Consider the following 16,343-nt stretch of genomic DNA (forward strand, 5'->3'; position numbering starts at 1 on the left):
AAAAGCCATCAATTCTGTCATCCAAATCATTGACACAATGTGAAAACAAGTGGCCCCAATACTGATGTTACTAATGATGTCCCTGTGGAACACCATTAGTCACTGGCACCCAAATAGAAAAGTTTCCCTTTATTCCCACTCTTTGCCCCCTGCCAGTCAGCCAATGCTCTGTCCATGCTAGTATCTTTCCTGTAATACCATGGCTCTTCTCTTGCTAAGCAGCCTCATGTGTAGCATCTTGTCAAAGGCCTTTTAAAAATCCAAGCACACAATATCCACTGGCTCTCCTTTGTCTATCCTGCTTGTTATCTCCTCAAAGAATTCCACTGGATTTGTCAAACAAGAATTTCCCAGAAGGAAACCATGCTGACTTGACCATTTTATCATGTGTCTCTAAGGACCCTGAAACTTCATTCTCGACAATCAACTCCAATATCTTCCCAGACACTCAGGCCAGTGTGACATTTGTGACTTTCCAGTCCTCTAGAACTATGCCAGAATCTAGTGATTATTGAAAAATCATTGCTAATATCTTCACAAACTCTTAAGCACTTCTTAAGCTCTTCAGAAACCTAGGGTGTAGCGCATCTAGTCCAGGTGGCTTAATTACCTTCAGACCTTTCAGCTTCCCAAGCACCTTCTACCTTATGCCCTGTCAGTCACAAACCCTTGGCATACAGCTCGCATATTCCACAGTGAAGGCTGATGCAAAATATTTATTCAGTCCGTCCACCATTTCCTTGTCCCCCATTACTTCCTCTCCAGTGTTACTTTCCAGCAATCCAATATCTACTCAGCCTCACTTTTACACTTTATATATCTGAAAGTTGGCGTGTGGCCAAGTGGTTAAGGTGTTCATCTGTTGCTAGTTCGAGCCTTGGCTGAGGCTGTGTGTATGTCCTTGAGATGTTGTCTAAGGGAAGGGCATTAGGACCCATACAGCTTGGCACCAGTGATTCACAGAGGAATGCATCCCAATCCTCTCACTTCCCACTAGTTATTGCTCTATTGTATGCCCCTTCTTTTGCTTTTACTTTAGCTTTGACTTCCTTTGCCAGCCGTGGGAATGTCATCCTGCCTCCAGAATACTTGCCGTTGCTTCTCTGCCATCATCTCTGTTAGTGTCCCCTTCCATTCAACGTTGGCCAGCTCCTCACTCATGACTTTGTAATTCTCTTTACCCCAGTGTAACACTCCACTGGAGCTGGAGTTGGATGTACCCAGGATCATCCAGGAGGCTAAAGTCATTTTTGATGAGACTATTGATGAGGGAGTCACACCCAGAGTACAGGCTTCACACAGTAGATGGTTGACCACCAGGAGAGGTAAGGGCATTAAGCGGTAATTGCAAGGTTCCCCTGTGGACATTGGCCTCAGTGACAACTATACCTCTTTGGATACTCTATGGGGGGTGACCCATCAGGGCATAACAGCAGCAGCCAGGCTAGTAGCACTGTGGCCGGCTCTGAGGCTCAGCGGGGAAGGATGAAGTCAGGCAGGAAGGTGAGAGGACATAAGTACATAGGTTCAAAGGAGAAGTGAGGGGTAAGTTTTTTACACAGAGTGGTGGATACCTGGAATGCGTTGCCTGGTATGGTGGTGGAGGCAAATACATTAGAGACATTTGGATAGGCCCATGAATATAAGGAAAATGGATGGACATGGACATTGTGAGGAATAAGTTTTAGGGGACATTTGATTTATTTTTTAGCTGGCTCAGCCCAACATTTAGAAAGCAGTTGTTCCATTAGACAGACACAGCCTGGATTCAGAAAGGGCAGGCCCTGTTTGTCAAACTTACTGGAGTTCTTTGAGGACATAATGAGTGTGGTGGATAGAAGAGAACAGGTGAATATTGAATACTTGGATTTCCAGAAGGCGTTCTATAAGGTGCTGCACAAGAGAGTTATAAATATGATATGTAATGGTTAACCAATAGAAGGCAGAGAGTTGGTATAAATGGGTGTTTCTCCGGTTGGCAGTCAGTGGTGTGTGGGGTGCCGCAGGGATCAGTGCTGGGCCCGCAGCTGTTTACCATTTACATAATTGATTTGGAACAGGAGACTGAGTGTAACATAGCAAAATTTGATGATGACACTAAACTGAGTGGAAACGCAAATTGTACAGAGGACGTGGAGTGTTTGCAGAGGGATATAGATAGGTTAATTGAGTGAGCCAAGGTCTGGCAGATGGAATACAATGTTGGTAATTGTGAGATCATCCACTTTGCAAGAGCAGATTATTATTTAAATGTTGAAAGACTGCAGCATGCTGTTGTGCAGAGGGACATGGGAGTGCTTGTTCATGAATCACAAAAAGTTGGCTTGCAGGTACAACAGGATATTAAGAAGATAAACAGAATGTTGGCCTTCATTGATAGAGGAATTGAATTCAAGAGCAGGGAGGTCATGCTGCAACTATACAGGGTACTGGTGAGGATGCATTTGGAGTATTGTGTGCAAATCTGGTCTTCATACTTGAGGAAGGACATACTGGCTTTGGAGGCAGTGCAGAGGAGATTCACCAGGTTGATTCCAGGGATGAAGGGGTTAACCTATGAGGAGAGGTTGAGTTGCCTGGGACTATACTCTCTGGAGTTCAGAGAAATGAGAGGTGATCTTATAGAAACATACAAAATTTTGAAAGGGATAGGTAAGATAGAAGTAGGAAAGTTGTTTCCAGTGGTAGGTGAGACTAGAACGAGGGAACATTGCCTCAAGATTCAGGGGAGAAGATTTAGGATGGAGATGAGGAGAAACTGATTTTCCCAGAGAGTGGTGAATCTGTGGAATTCTCTGCCCAGGGAAGCAGTTGAGGCTTCCTCACTAAATATATTTAAGAAACATTTAGATAGGTTTTTACATTGAAACATAGAAAACCTACAGTAAAGTACAAGCCCTACAGCCCACAAAGTTGTGCTGAACATGTCCCTACCTTAGAAATTACTAGACTTCCCCATAGCTCTCTATTTTTCTAAGCTCCATGTACCTATCTAAAAGATTCTTAAAAGACCCGATCATATCCGCCTCCACCACTGTTGCCGGCATGCACTCACCGCTCTCCGAATAAAAAACTTACTCCTGAAATCTCCTCTGTACATACTACCCAGGGCCTTAAACCTTTGTCCTCTTGTGGCTACCATTTCAGCCCTCGGATAAAGCCGATCAGCACGAAAAAGCATGATCAATGCCTTTCATCATCTTATACACCTGTATCAGGTCACCTCTCATCCTCCATCGCTCCAAGGAAAAAAGGCCAAGTTCACTCAACCTATTCTCATGAAGCATGCTCTCCAATCCAGGCAATGTAAATCTCCTCTGCACCCTTTCTTTGCTTTCCATATCCTTTCCGTAGTGAGGCGACCAGAACTGAGCACAGTACTCCAAGTGGGGTCTGACCAGGGTCCTATATAGCTGCAACATTACCTCTCAGCTCCTAAATTCAATTCCATGATTAATGAAGGCCAATACACCGTATGCCTTCTTAACCACAGCATCAACCTGCATGGCTTCTTTGAGCGTCCTAAGGACTTGGACCCCAAGATTCCTCTGATCCTCCACACTGCCAAGAGTCTTCCCATTAATACTATATTCTGCCATCATATTTGACCTACCAAAATGAACCATCTCACACTTATGTGGGTTGAACTCCATCTGCCATTTCTCAGCCCTGTTTTGCATCATATCAATGTCCTGCTGTAACCTCTGACAGCCCTCCAAACTATCCACAACACCTCCAACCTTTGTGTCATCAGCAAACTTACTAACCCATCCCTCCACTTCCTCATCAGGTCATTTATAACAATCATGAAGAGTGAGGCTCACAGAACAGATTTCTGAGGCACACCATGGTCACCGAACTCCATGCAGAATATGACCCGTCTACAACCACTCTTTGCCTTCTGTGGGAAAGCCAGTTCTGGATCCACAAACAATGTCTCCTTGGATCCCATACCTCCTTACTTTCTCAATAAGCCTTGCATGGGGTACCTTATCAAATGCCTTGCTGAAATCCATATACACTACATCTACTGCTCTTCCTTCATCAATGTGTTTAGTTACATCCTAAAAAAATTCAATTAGGCTCATAAGGCACAACCTGCCCTTGACAGAACCATGCTGGCTATTCCTAATCATATTATACCTCTCCAAATGTTCATAAATCCTGCCTCCCAAGATCTTCTCCATCAACTTAACAACTATTGAGGTAAGACTCACTGGTCTATAATTTCCTGGGCTATCTCTAATCACTTTCTTGAATAAAGGAACAACATCCACAACCCTCCAATCCTCCAGAACATCTCCTGTCCCCATTGATGATTTAAAGATCATCGCCAGAGGCTCAGCAATCTCCTCCCTCACCTCCCACAGCAGCCTGGGGTACATCTCATCTGGTCCCGATGACTTATCCAACTTGATGCTTTCCAAAAGCTCCAGCACATCGTCTTTCTTAATATCTACATGCTCAAGCTTTTCACTCTGCTGCAAGTCAGAACTAGAATCACCTAGATCCTTTTTCGTAGTGAATACTGAAGTAAAGTATTTATTAAGTACACCTGCAATTTCCTCCAGTTCCATACACACTTTCCTACTGTAACACTTGATAGGTCCTATTCTTTCATGTCTTATCCTCTTGCTCTTCACATACTTGTGTAGCCTCCATGCCCCCAGTTTACCCCCGTTCGCCTAGGGTGAACTGCCGTTGCCTGGGCAATAGTGCAATACTTCAGTGTAAATACGGTGTAATGCCCCCCCAGTACACGCTCGCAATATAAATACCAGACTATACGCCCAAAAGCGAGTAAATAATTGCAGCTTTATAGTTAATTCTTAGTGATGGGTTAGTAGAAACAGATAACGTAAAGGCACCAAATAATTAAGTTTATCAGTTTGTACACATAATATTTTAATATGTTGGAGCTCACGCCTCCGGTTCCATCCACAATGACCTTCCGAGCCTTCGGCCACCGTCCGAACCACTGAAGTCCAATATCCGCCACTCTGGAACCGCTGTCCACTCCTCACACGTCCGTCCTCCTCACTCTCCTCCCAAAAAAGACCATGAACTCCCCTCAGCTTACACATACAAGATAGCATATCAATTCTCCATTGGTTAGGTTCCCCCTTATCGGTAGTCATAACCCAAATACACCAGACACAGAAACTCATTACAGCATTAAATAACATTACAGAGAAGCCATTTCATTATAACAATACAAAGCCATTTTGTTAGCCTGAACAGCTAACACTACTGTTACTGGTACTGAGAGTCGTACACTTGTAGAATGCCTTTGGATTTTCCTTAATCCTGCCTGCCAAGGCCTTCTCATGGCCCCTTCTGGCTCTCATTTTTAAGCTCTTTCCTGTTAGCCTTATAATCTTCTAGATCCCTAAAATTACCTAACTCTCTGATCCTTTTGTAAGCTTTTCTTTTCTTCTTGACTAGATTTATTACAGCCTTTCTATACCACAGTTCCTGTACCCTACCATAACTTCCCTGTCTCATTGGAACGTAGCTATGCAGAACTCCACACAAATATCCCGTGAACATTTGCTACATTTCTTCCGTACTTTTCCCTGAGAACATCTGTTCCCAATTTAAGCTTCCATTTTCCTGCCTGATAGCCTCATAATTCCCCTTACTCCAATTAAACACTTTTCTAACCTGTCTGTTTCTATCTCTCTCCAATGCTATTGTAAAGGAGATAGAAATATGATCACTATCTCCAAAATGCTCTCCCACTGCAAGATCTGACACCTGACCAGGTTCATTTCCCAATACCAAATCAAATACAGTCTCTCCTCTTATCTACATATTGTGTCAAGAAAACTTCCTGACCAACCTAACAAACTCCACCTCATCTAATCCCCTTGCACTAGGGAGGTGCCAATTGATATTTGGGAAATAAAAATCTCCCATCACGACAACTCTTTTATCATTACACCTTTCCAGGATCTGTTTCCCTATCTGCTCCTCGATATCCCTGTTACTATTGGGCGGCCTATAAAAAACACCCAGTAAAGTTATTGACCCTTCCTGTTCCTAACCTCCACCCATAGAGACTCTGTAGACAATCCCCCCATGACGTCCACCTTTTCTGCAGCTGTGACACTGTCTCTGATCAACGGTGCCACGGCCCCACCTCTTTTGCCTCACTCCCTGTTCTTTCTGAAACATCTAAAACCCGACACTTGAAGTAACCATTCCTGTCCCTGACCCATCCAAGTCTCTGTAATGGCCACCACATCATAGCTCCAAGTACTGATCCACACTCTAAGCTCATCTGCTTTGTTCACAATACTCCTTGCGTTAAAATAGACACATCTCAAACCGTCCATCTGAGTGCGTCTCTTCCCTATCACCTGCCTATCCTCCCTCACACACTGTCTCCAAGCTTTCTCTATCTGTGAGCCAACTGCCTCTTCCCCAGTCTCTTCAGTTTGGTTCTCACCCCCCAACAATTCTAGTTTAAACTCTTCCTAGTAGCCTTAGCAAACCTCCCTGCCAGGATATTGGTCCTCCTGGGATTCAAGTGCAACCCGTTCTTTTTGTACAGGTCACACCTGCCCTAAAAGATGTCCCAATGATGCAGAAATCTGAATCCCTGCCCCCTGCTCCAATCCCTCAGCCACCTCATTCTATTCCTAGTAAGGGAATTAAGGGTTATGGGGAAAAGGCAGGTAGATGGAGCTGAGTTTATGGATAGATCAGCCATGATCTTATTGAATGGTGGGGCAGGCTTGATGGGCCGGATGGCCTACTCCTGCTCCTATTTCTTATGTTCTTAACATGGTGGGCTGAAAGGTCTGTTCTTGTGCTGTACTGTTCTATGTTCTGATGAATTTGAATTTAGCTTCTCCCTTTCAAATTGCAGCATGAATGCTATCATAATTTGATAACTGTGTCCTAAGGGTTCCTTTACCTTGAGCTCCCAAATCAAATCTGGTTCATTACACAACACCCAATCCAGAATAGTTGATCTCCTAGTGGGCTCAAGCACAAGCTGCTCTAAAAATCCATCTTGTTGGTATTCCACAAATTCTCTCATCTTGGAAACCAAAATCAGCAACAAATTCCCAATCTACCCGCATATTGAAATCCTCCATGACAATCATAACTTTGCTCGTTTGACTTGTGTTTTCTATCTCCCAGTGTAATTTGTAGCCCACATCCTGGCTGCTGTTTGGAGGCCTGTATATACCTTCCTTCTGGGTCTTTTTAACTTTGAAGTTCCTGAACTCTACCTCAATGATTCCACATCTTCTAATCCTCTTTTTAAGGATTTTATTTCAGTTGTTTTTTTACCATGCCACCCCTTCTGCCTACTTGCCTATCCTTTTGATACAGTGTGTATCCTTGGATGTTAAGCTCCCAACTATAACAGTCTTTCATCCAAGTATCTGAAATCCTGCCCTCTGTACCAGTTTATCTGCCAAATCATCCTATTTTTATCCTCACAGGAACATGGCACAGGCAGCAATCCAAAGATTACTACACTAGAGGTACTATTTTCAGCTTTCTACTGGAACTCCAAGGCCCCTCTGTTCCACAACAACCTCCAGCACCCTTTCGTTCACTGTGAAAGTCTTACCTTGGTTTAACTTTCCTAAGTATTACACCTTGAGCTTCCCTGAATAGAACTCCATTTGCCCCTCTTCAGTCCACTTATTCAGCCGAACAAGATTCCACAGTAATTTTGATAAACTTCACTCTTGACTTTACCGCTTATTTTTTTGCGGGCTGTAATCAGTGTGAGAGGTCGTTCATTGGTGATGCAGAGCAAGGTTTAAAAAGAGCTTGGGTGTCTTCAGGACATTACAATGGTTTGTAACCAGCACAAGATGTCATTCGTTGTTGATGCAGTGCTAGGGTTGTAAAGAGCTCAGATGCTTTTGAAACTTTTCGGTGGGCTGCAACCAGCATGAATGGTCATTCAAGGGTGTGTGATGAGCAAACCAAGCTGAGATGGGGGGGGGGGGTTCAGAGTTGACCCCCCTGTGAACTATGCTGCTAATGAGAGAAAGAGAAGGAGAAGAGGGGGGAGGCATCCCGTGCAGATGAGAGAGAGAGAGAGAGAGAGAGAGAGAGAGAGAGAGAGAGAGAGAGAGAGAGAGAGAGAGAGAGAGAGAGAGAGAGTGAGAGAGAGAGAGAGAGAGAGAGAGAGAGAGAGAGAGAGAGTTTGTGTGTCCACCCTCGGCTGGGTGACAGGTCTACCACTGAAGAACGGTCGTACGTATCCTGGTCATAGTCGGTGACCATAACAAGACTTCAGACAACACTGGGAAGATTGATGGCAACAGCATCACCTCTCATCTCCCTCTCTCTCCAACGATACTCAAACAGCTACCTCGAACTGACCTGAACTTTCTTCATCATATCGTAAGACTGTACCAATTTACCCTAGACTTTGAAAGAGCTTGGTTTTGATTCCTATTTCCACACTTCTGTATATATCATTGTTAACCTGTTTCATATATTTGCATTTTTATAGTACTGTATTACTTAGTTTACTAATAAACACTATTAGTTACAGTAATACCAGACCCAAACGTGTGTTCCATTTCTGCTGGTTCTGTAACCCGGTCACGGGGTACATGACAGGTAACACAGTGCAAGGTTTAAAGAGTGCTCAGGTGTTTTGGGACTGCAATCATAACAATCTACTAGGTACTCGGTAGGAATGAAGCAAGGTGAAAGTGGAGCAGCCATTGTGTGAGTGAACAGTGTTAGAGTGGTCGGACTTGACTAAACAGACTTCCTCGAAAACTGGCTTGGGCAAGTACAGTTGGATGTTCTGAGTAAGTTTATAGTAAGTTTATTTTTTTCTGTTAGTTTACACCTAATGCTCTGACAATGGGTCCAAAGTTAGTGACATGTTCCTTCTGTTAGATGTAGAAACTTTGGAAGACCTCCTGTCTCCCTGAGAAGTACATCAGCATGAAGTGTACTGAGCTGCAACTCCTTAGAGAAATTGTGTTACGGAACTGGAGCTGCAGCTCGATGACCTTTGGTTCATACAGAAAAATGATAGAAAAGAGCTACAGGTGGGTAGTCACCCCTAACTTGCAGGAGGCAGTTTCCTGGGTGACTGTCAGGAGAGGGAAAGGGAATAGGCAGCCAGTTCAGAGTACTTCTGTGGACATTCACCTCAATAATAAGTATACTGCTTTGGATACAATTGGAGGGGATGACCTACCGGGGGCAGCCACAGTGGCCTGTTCTCTGGCACTGAGTCTGTTCCAGTGGCTCAGAAGGTAAGGTGGGGGTGTGGAAGAGGAGTGCAGCAGTGATAGGGGATTCCATAATCAGAAGAGCAGGCGGCAGGTTATATGGATGTGAAAGAGACGCTCAGATGGTGTGTTGCTTCTGTTATGTACCAGCAGCAATAGATCACAAATGAGTCAGGTTTGAATGTTCGGGTCAGGGATGTCTTGGATCAGGTCGACAGCATTCTAAAAGAAGAGGGTGAACAGCTGGAAGACATGGTATATATTGGTACCAATGACATAGGTAGGAAAGGAGAAGAGGTCCTGAAGAGAGAATGTAGGGAGAATATATGGAAAGCTGAAGAACTGGACCTCCAGGGTAGTAATCTCTAGATTGCTGCTTGTGCCATATACGAATGAGTCTAAGAATGGGATGACTTGGCAGTTGATTGTGTGACAGAAGAATTGGTGCAGTGGCAGTGTTTCAGATTTCTGGACCATTGTGATCTCTTCTGGGCAATATATGACCTGTACAAAAAGGACAGGTTACACCTGAACCCGAGGGGAACAATATCCTTGCAGACAGGTTTGCTTGAGCTATTTGGGACGGTTAAAGCTATTTTGGCAGGGGGATGGGAAGCAGAGTGATAGGGCTGATGATGGGGCAGTTGGTACACAACTAGATGTGGTGTGTAGTGAGGCTGAGAGGAAAGGACAGGCAGTTGATAGGCAAAATTGAAGTCATGTGGATGAGTTAAAGTGTAACAGAGGACCAAAATCAAAAAGAGTGATGAATACAGGACTGAAGGTGTTATATTGGAATGCACACAGTATATGAAATAAGGTCTTGTAGTGCAGTTGGAGATTTGCAGGTATGACGCTCTGAGCATCACTGAGTCGTGGCTGAAAGACGATCATAGCTGGGAGCTTAACATCCGAAGATGCACATAGTATCGAAAGGATAGGCAGGTAGGCAGAGAGGATGCGGTGGCTCTGTTGGTAAAAAATGAAATCAAATCAAGTTTAAGAACGCACAAAGAAAAAGAGAGGGCATATGATATAACAAAAACCAACAGAAGGCTTGCTATCTAGCATCTGCTATATGTAGTTTGTGCTGTGTATGACTGTTGGTGCAGCGTTTTGCATCTTGGTCCTGGAGAAACACTGCATTGTTTGTCTGTATTGATGGGCATTCATGCCTGGTTGAATTATAATAAACTTGAATTTAACTTGAAGGCAACTAAAAAAAGACATAAAGAGAGAAGAGGTGAAATATGAAGGTAAGCTAGCCAATAATATTAAAGAGGATGCCAAAAGTTTTTTTCAGATATATATCAAGTAAGTGAGAGACCAGAGTGGCTATCAGGCCACGGGAAAATTACACTGGAGAGGTAACAAAGTGGGACAAAGAAATGGCAGGTGAACTTAGTAAGTACCTTGTGTCAGACTTCACTGTGGAACACAGCAGCAGAATGCCAGAAATGCAGAGTGTTCGGGGGCAGAAGTGATTGTCATTTCTATTACTAAGGAGAAGGTGCTTGGGATGCTGAAAAGTCTGAAGTACTTAAGTCACCTGGACTCGATGGACGACACCTCAGGGCTCTGAAAGAGGGAGCTGAAGAGACTATGAGGCATTAGTAATGACCTTTAAACAGTCACTAAATTCCGAAATGGTTCCAGAGGACTAGAAAATTGCAAATGTCATTCCACTTTTTAAGAGGGGATGGAAGCAGAAGAAAGGAAATTATGGGCCAGATGGTTAATAGTTAGTGCGGACTAAGTGGTTAATAGTGCAGACTCAGCGGTTAATGGTTAGTACAGACTCAGTGGTTAATGGTTAGTACAGACTCAGTGACTAATGTTTAGTACAGACTCAGTGTGATGATGGGCCTGTCTCTGTGCTGTATCTCTCTATCTCTACAGGAAACAGGACAGACCGAGTACGGAAGCCATTGTAAGTGTTCCTGGGACTAACCATCAAAAGAGGTAAGTGTGACCCCACTGCAATCTGAAGGGGAATGCAGACCTGAATCACCAGTGATTAATGTTCTTTCCCAGACACTGCCTGTCTCGCTGTTTTCTGATTTTATTTTCTACACTCTTGCACATTCTAATAGAAAATGTGACTTCCTTGGGACTCAGCCCCCGTTCATCATCAAGAACTTTTGTGGTTCATTTGTGGACATGGTTGGTCTGCAATGCAAAATAATTGGACAATTTTACCCAAAAGCAACCACTGGCATTTACAGTGTGGCTTTAATATAGGAAATCATCAGAAGGTGTTTCACAGGAGCATAAATCAGATGTCAGGTCATAGAAGGAGAGGGGATGGCAGGTGAGGAAGTGTCTGGTCAGAGGAGGAATCTGGAAGCAATGCCTCAGTCCAACGGGATGATGTGCTGAAATGGTTTACACCACAATTTACTGACTCACTGAGACGTCTGACACAGAGTGATGGAAGAGTGAGGGGAATGGAAATGACATCCATAAGATGGATTGAAATTAAAGTGGAAGAGAAAGACAGACTGCAGGTTTAAATTCATCAGAATGAATCTGTGGACTTTGAGGAAGCTCCTCAGACAGAGTAATTGACAGTAGGACTGGACTCCCAGATGGAGGAGCGTGAGAGGAAACTCAGGAATCATTTTTAGAATGAATTCATGGGAAAACATCAGTAAAGTCCATGTAAATTATTAAATTCATTTATTTATTGGCACACAGCATGGAATAGGCCCTTCTGGCCCTTCGAGCCACACTACCCAGGAATCCCGATTTAATCCTCGTCTCATCTAAGGACAATTTACAATGACCAGTTAAAGTACCAAACTGAGGTAGTTTAGACTTTGGACTGTGAGAGGAAACCGGAGTACCCGATGGAAACCCACACATTCTCAGGGAGAGATTACAAATTCCTTACAGGCAGTGGCAGGAATTGAACCCCAGGTCACCTGCACTGGAAAACATTCTGCTAACCACTACACAACCATGCCGCCCCAAATGCTGGGTTCCCCAGCCTGTCTGATGGATTCATTAATCAAAACTTAAACTTGTGTTGGGTCCTGACGGTTTTGCAAACTAAAGTACTTCAGCAATCAAGAAGGGGCATTAAAACCTGCTGCTTATGGCCGTTGAATACTGGTAGCAGACATTCCATTCAAATTCCATTGCTTACATTAACAAATAAGATAGTCTCTATTCGAGCAATGTGTTGCCTGCCACTGAAACTGGGAGTTTCCAGGAGATACAATGAAGATAATAAAGTAGTACCATCCCAGTACCTTCGGGACCATTATTTGCAGTTTGTGAGATCTATCAATCTGTCCTTACCAGAATTGATTCAGAGTATAAAGAGACTCAAATCCAGTTCAGGTCATGTTATTTTATTCAACGAGAACACAAAAATCAAACATACAGGAATAAATCTACACATTTTGCTATCCAGATGCCAGGAAAAATGGTTTGGTAGATATCTATACTTGCAGAACTCATCAGCTCACAACCTTTCAATGACAGATTATTGATTCTCTCTGAATATGCAAGTTTGTTATCCTTGATCTTCAGGGTCTGAGAGCTTCCAGGACAATGATAACCCCCAGCTTCCACTGTGATCCATAGTGATTCTGGTCTGTGTTGCTTTTCAGTTTAAACTTGATTCACTGGGCAGCCTTCATTCTCATCAACAAACATCAGCTCCAGCATGTCACACAGTGATTCTGTAATGTTGACAAGGCAATCTGTGGCATCTTTTAGTTTCTCCTTCTTGTTCACTTTATTGATGACAATTCACAATTATCTGATCACCAAGATGGACCTCTGTGCTCAGTTTCAGCAAACACACTTTAAGTAGTTGGTGACACTCTCCCAACTGCTTCAGAACATAAAGTGCAGGTGTACATACATTTGAACTGCTCACTCCCATAACATAATGAATAAATCAATCAGTAACAGTCAATCATCATTACAGTGAGCCTGTTTCTGACAGGTGGCAAATGCTCTGTAATGAGGAGAGGGTCTTGCTCTCTCTGCATCTTTTCCCCTTTGGTTTTGATTCATTTTGTCTCATTCTGTGTGATAAACGTGAACCTGTTGGTTGGTACAAAGCACAAAGTTAGAATTGTATTTCCATATGTAAAGCAGTGTGTTTATTCTTTTTAGTAACACAGCTCCACTGGGAGGGCTCCCTGCTCAAATTAAACCTGCCTGTGAAACCAGAGAGGAAGTGTAAGGACTGAGTGTTAATGTTATCGCAGAGTTTCAGACATCTGTCAGCTATTAATAACAAATAGTTACTGAGCTTCAAGTGAACCTACAACACAGAACAGTACAGCACAGGAACAGGCCCTTCAGCCCATGATGACTGTGACAGCCATAACAGCAAATTAATCTAAACTGAACTATCTGCACAGAATCCATATCCCTCCATATCCTGAATGGTCATGTGCTTTTTGAAATGTATCTCAACTGTACTATCATGCTGATTCACCACCACTCCTGCCAGTGCATTCCAGGCACCTATCACTCTCTGTGTAAAAAATACAACCCACAAATCTCCTTTGAATGTTACACCCCTCACCTTAAATCGTTGTCATTTTGGATATGACATTTTACTCTGGGAAAATGACTCTGACTGTCGACCCTACCGATGACTCTGATGCTTTTATAAGCCTCTATCAGGTTGCCTCTCAGCTGACGCTCCCGTGTAAACAGTCAAAGATTGTTCAACCTCTCCTTGCAGCTAATATTCTGTAATCCAGGCAACATGCTCATGAACGTCCTTTACACCCTCTCCAAAGCTGCCACATCCTTCTTAAAACGGAGCAACCAGAACTGAAACTTCATGAAGTTTCACCCAGGTTAATGCAGGCATGAAAACCTATGCTTTAACTTGGACAAAAAGCAATCTGTACACTCCTCTTACCCAGTCCCATGATATTCTACCAGCAGGGACACTGTCTCCTTGATGCTGGAATGTACTGGATTCAACTTTTGGGCTCTTTCCTGTGGAAACAGGGACACATTTTTAACCTCATTAGTAATACAAGAATGGTTTAGATGCTCAAATACACCCTGTCATGAGGGTCATGAGAAGGTTGAAGGGTAAAGCATATTTCCACCTCTCAGATAATAAAAATACTTGATGGGGTGGAGGAGAAAGGTGGTTCAATCTTCAGGGGGATTAAAACTATCGTAAATATTCACTAATCATCCACTTTGGATTATTTATCCAGAGAGTGGGAGATTGTGGATCTCTCCCACAGAAGTAAATGTGGGGAAAGGGAGCAGAAGAGAAAGTTAACCCAGTTGGACAAAGATGGATTGACTGGAGATTCATTGGGAAAATAAACAATGGCATAAAATAATTGGTCTGAATCTGCTCCTGTATGTTATGTTTTATTTAAGTCTGTGTTGTACCAGAGTCACGGGAAAGAAACAAAATCTATTGAGTTTCCTTTCCTTCACCATGTTCCTCTCCCACTCTCTTTATCTCTTCCTGGAACTTTCACTCTCCTGTTACCCCCACACTCTCTGCATATCCACATCATTTTCCTCTTATTTCCTCTTTCTGTCACCCCTCTCATCACTTCCTCCCCCATTTCATTCTCATGTCTCTTATCCACTTCCTCCTTCACTCTGTCTGTATGTTCCTCTCTCTGTATTTTCCCTTCACTTTTCTGTTCATCACCCAATCCCAAACTCTTTCTCAGGAACTCTCTGATGTGTGATATGGGTCTTTAATGATGGATGTGTCTTTTTGAGGCATTGCCTTTTGATGATGTCCTCAGTGCTGGGGAAGATGGTGCCAGTGATGGAGCTGGCTGAGTTTGTAACTCTCTGCAGCTTTTACTGATGCTGTGCAGTGGCCTGTCTGTACCAGATGGTGATGCAACCACATCGAATGCTCTCCATGGTACATCTGTAGAAATTTACTAGAGTATTTTGTGACACAACAAATCATCTCAAACTCCTAATCAAATTTAACCTCTAATGTTCTTTCTTTGTCATTTCATCAATAAGTTGGACCCAGGATAGATCTTCAGCAATGTTAACAGCTAGGAATTTGAAACTGCTCACCTTTTCCACTGCTGATCCTTCAATGATACCTGGTGTGTGTTTCCCCCATGTTTCCTTCCCAAAGGCCCCAATCAATTCATTATTCTGACTGACGTTGAGTGAAGGTCATCGGTGTGACACCACTCAACCAGCCAATCTATCTCACTTCTGTACACCTCCTCATCACCATCTGAGATTCTGCCAACAACAGACAAATGTGAAGATGTCAGTTGAACTGTGCCTAGCCACACGGTCATGGGTGAAGAAAGAGCAGAGTGGAGCATGTCCCATATCTCAATTCAGAATGGGACAAAGAGGCAGTGGGAACTGGAATGGTATAGTGAGCTGTGAGATTTTTAACTTACAGCTGTAAGTCTAGAGAGTTTTAAACAATCTGTAATGAATACAAGCCAATGGTAGGTCGAGGCAGGTACACATGAAAATACTCAGGTGTGGTGAGAAACATAAGGAGGTAAACTGCACACAGTCACAGAGGTTATTGTTTGGTGAGCTCGTTTTTCAAGAGAGGTCTTGTTTCTGTCGTGTCAGCTGACTGACACAGATTCCATAAGGGAATAACCAATCCCAGTGGAAAGAGGGAATGTGGAAGGTTTACTTTGGATGCGAGACCACTGGCAGATTTGGGTTCTAATTAATCCTGATGATGAATTTAAGTTTAGGATCTCAATGGGCTGCAGTTAATGAGGAAAACAGGGATACAGAGTGGTGGATATGACACAGCTATGGATTAGAGATCTAGTTAGACCACATCTGGGGCACTGGCTGTGATTCTTGGCATCACCCCTCAGGAAGGATGTGTCTTCCTTGGAGAGGGGTCGTGTGGATGAGGCACATTGAAGTGCTACTGGGACTGGGATAAAATGTTAGGTCTGGTCTCTTGTTCCTTGAAGTGTGGAAAACTGAAGGCCAGTGTAATTAAGGAGTTTAAAAACATTCCAGAATGGCACAGAAGAATAACACAAAGAATCTGTAATTTCAGGATATACAGGTCACTGGAAACCTGGAAGTCTCCCTGGAAAGTGGTCACTTGTGGGGAGGGATGAGAGGTGTCAGTTGAAAATTCAA

General features: G+C 43.3%; 1 long non-coding RNA gene across 1 annotated transcript; it reads right to left on the reverse strand.

The window, feature by feature from the left end:
• Window positions 1-12,575: 12,575 nt before the first annotated feature.
• LOC140716621 (uncharacterized) lies at window positions 12,576-14,205 on the reverse strand. Its single transcript, XR_012096331.1, has 2 exons — window positions 14,125-14,205; window positions 12,576-13,289 (listed from the first exon to the last, which is right to left on the reverse strand). It is a non-coding gene; the product is annotated as an uncharacterized lncRNA (long non-coding RNA).
• Between the last annotated feature and the right edge of the window lie 2,138 nt (window positions 14,206-16,343).

Source organism: Hemitrygon akajei, chromosome 25 (assembly GCF_048418815.1).
Source record: "Hemitrygon akajei chromosome 25, sHemAka1.3, whole genome shotgun sequence".
Lineage (NCBI taxonomy): Eukaryota > Metazoa > Chordata > Chondrichthyes > Myliobatiformes > Dasyatidae > Hemitrygon > Hemitrygon akajei.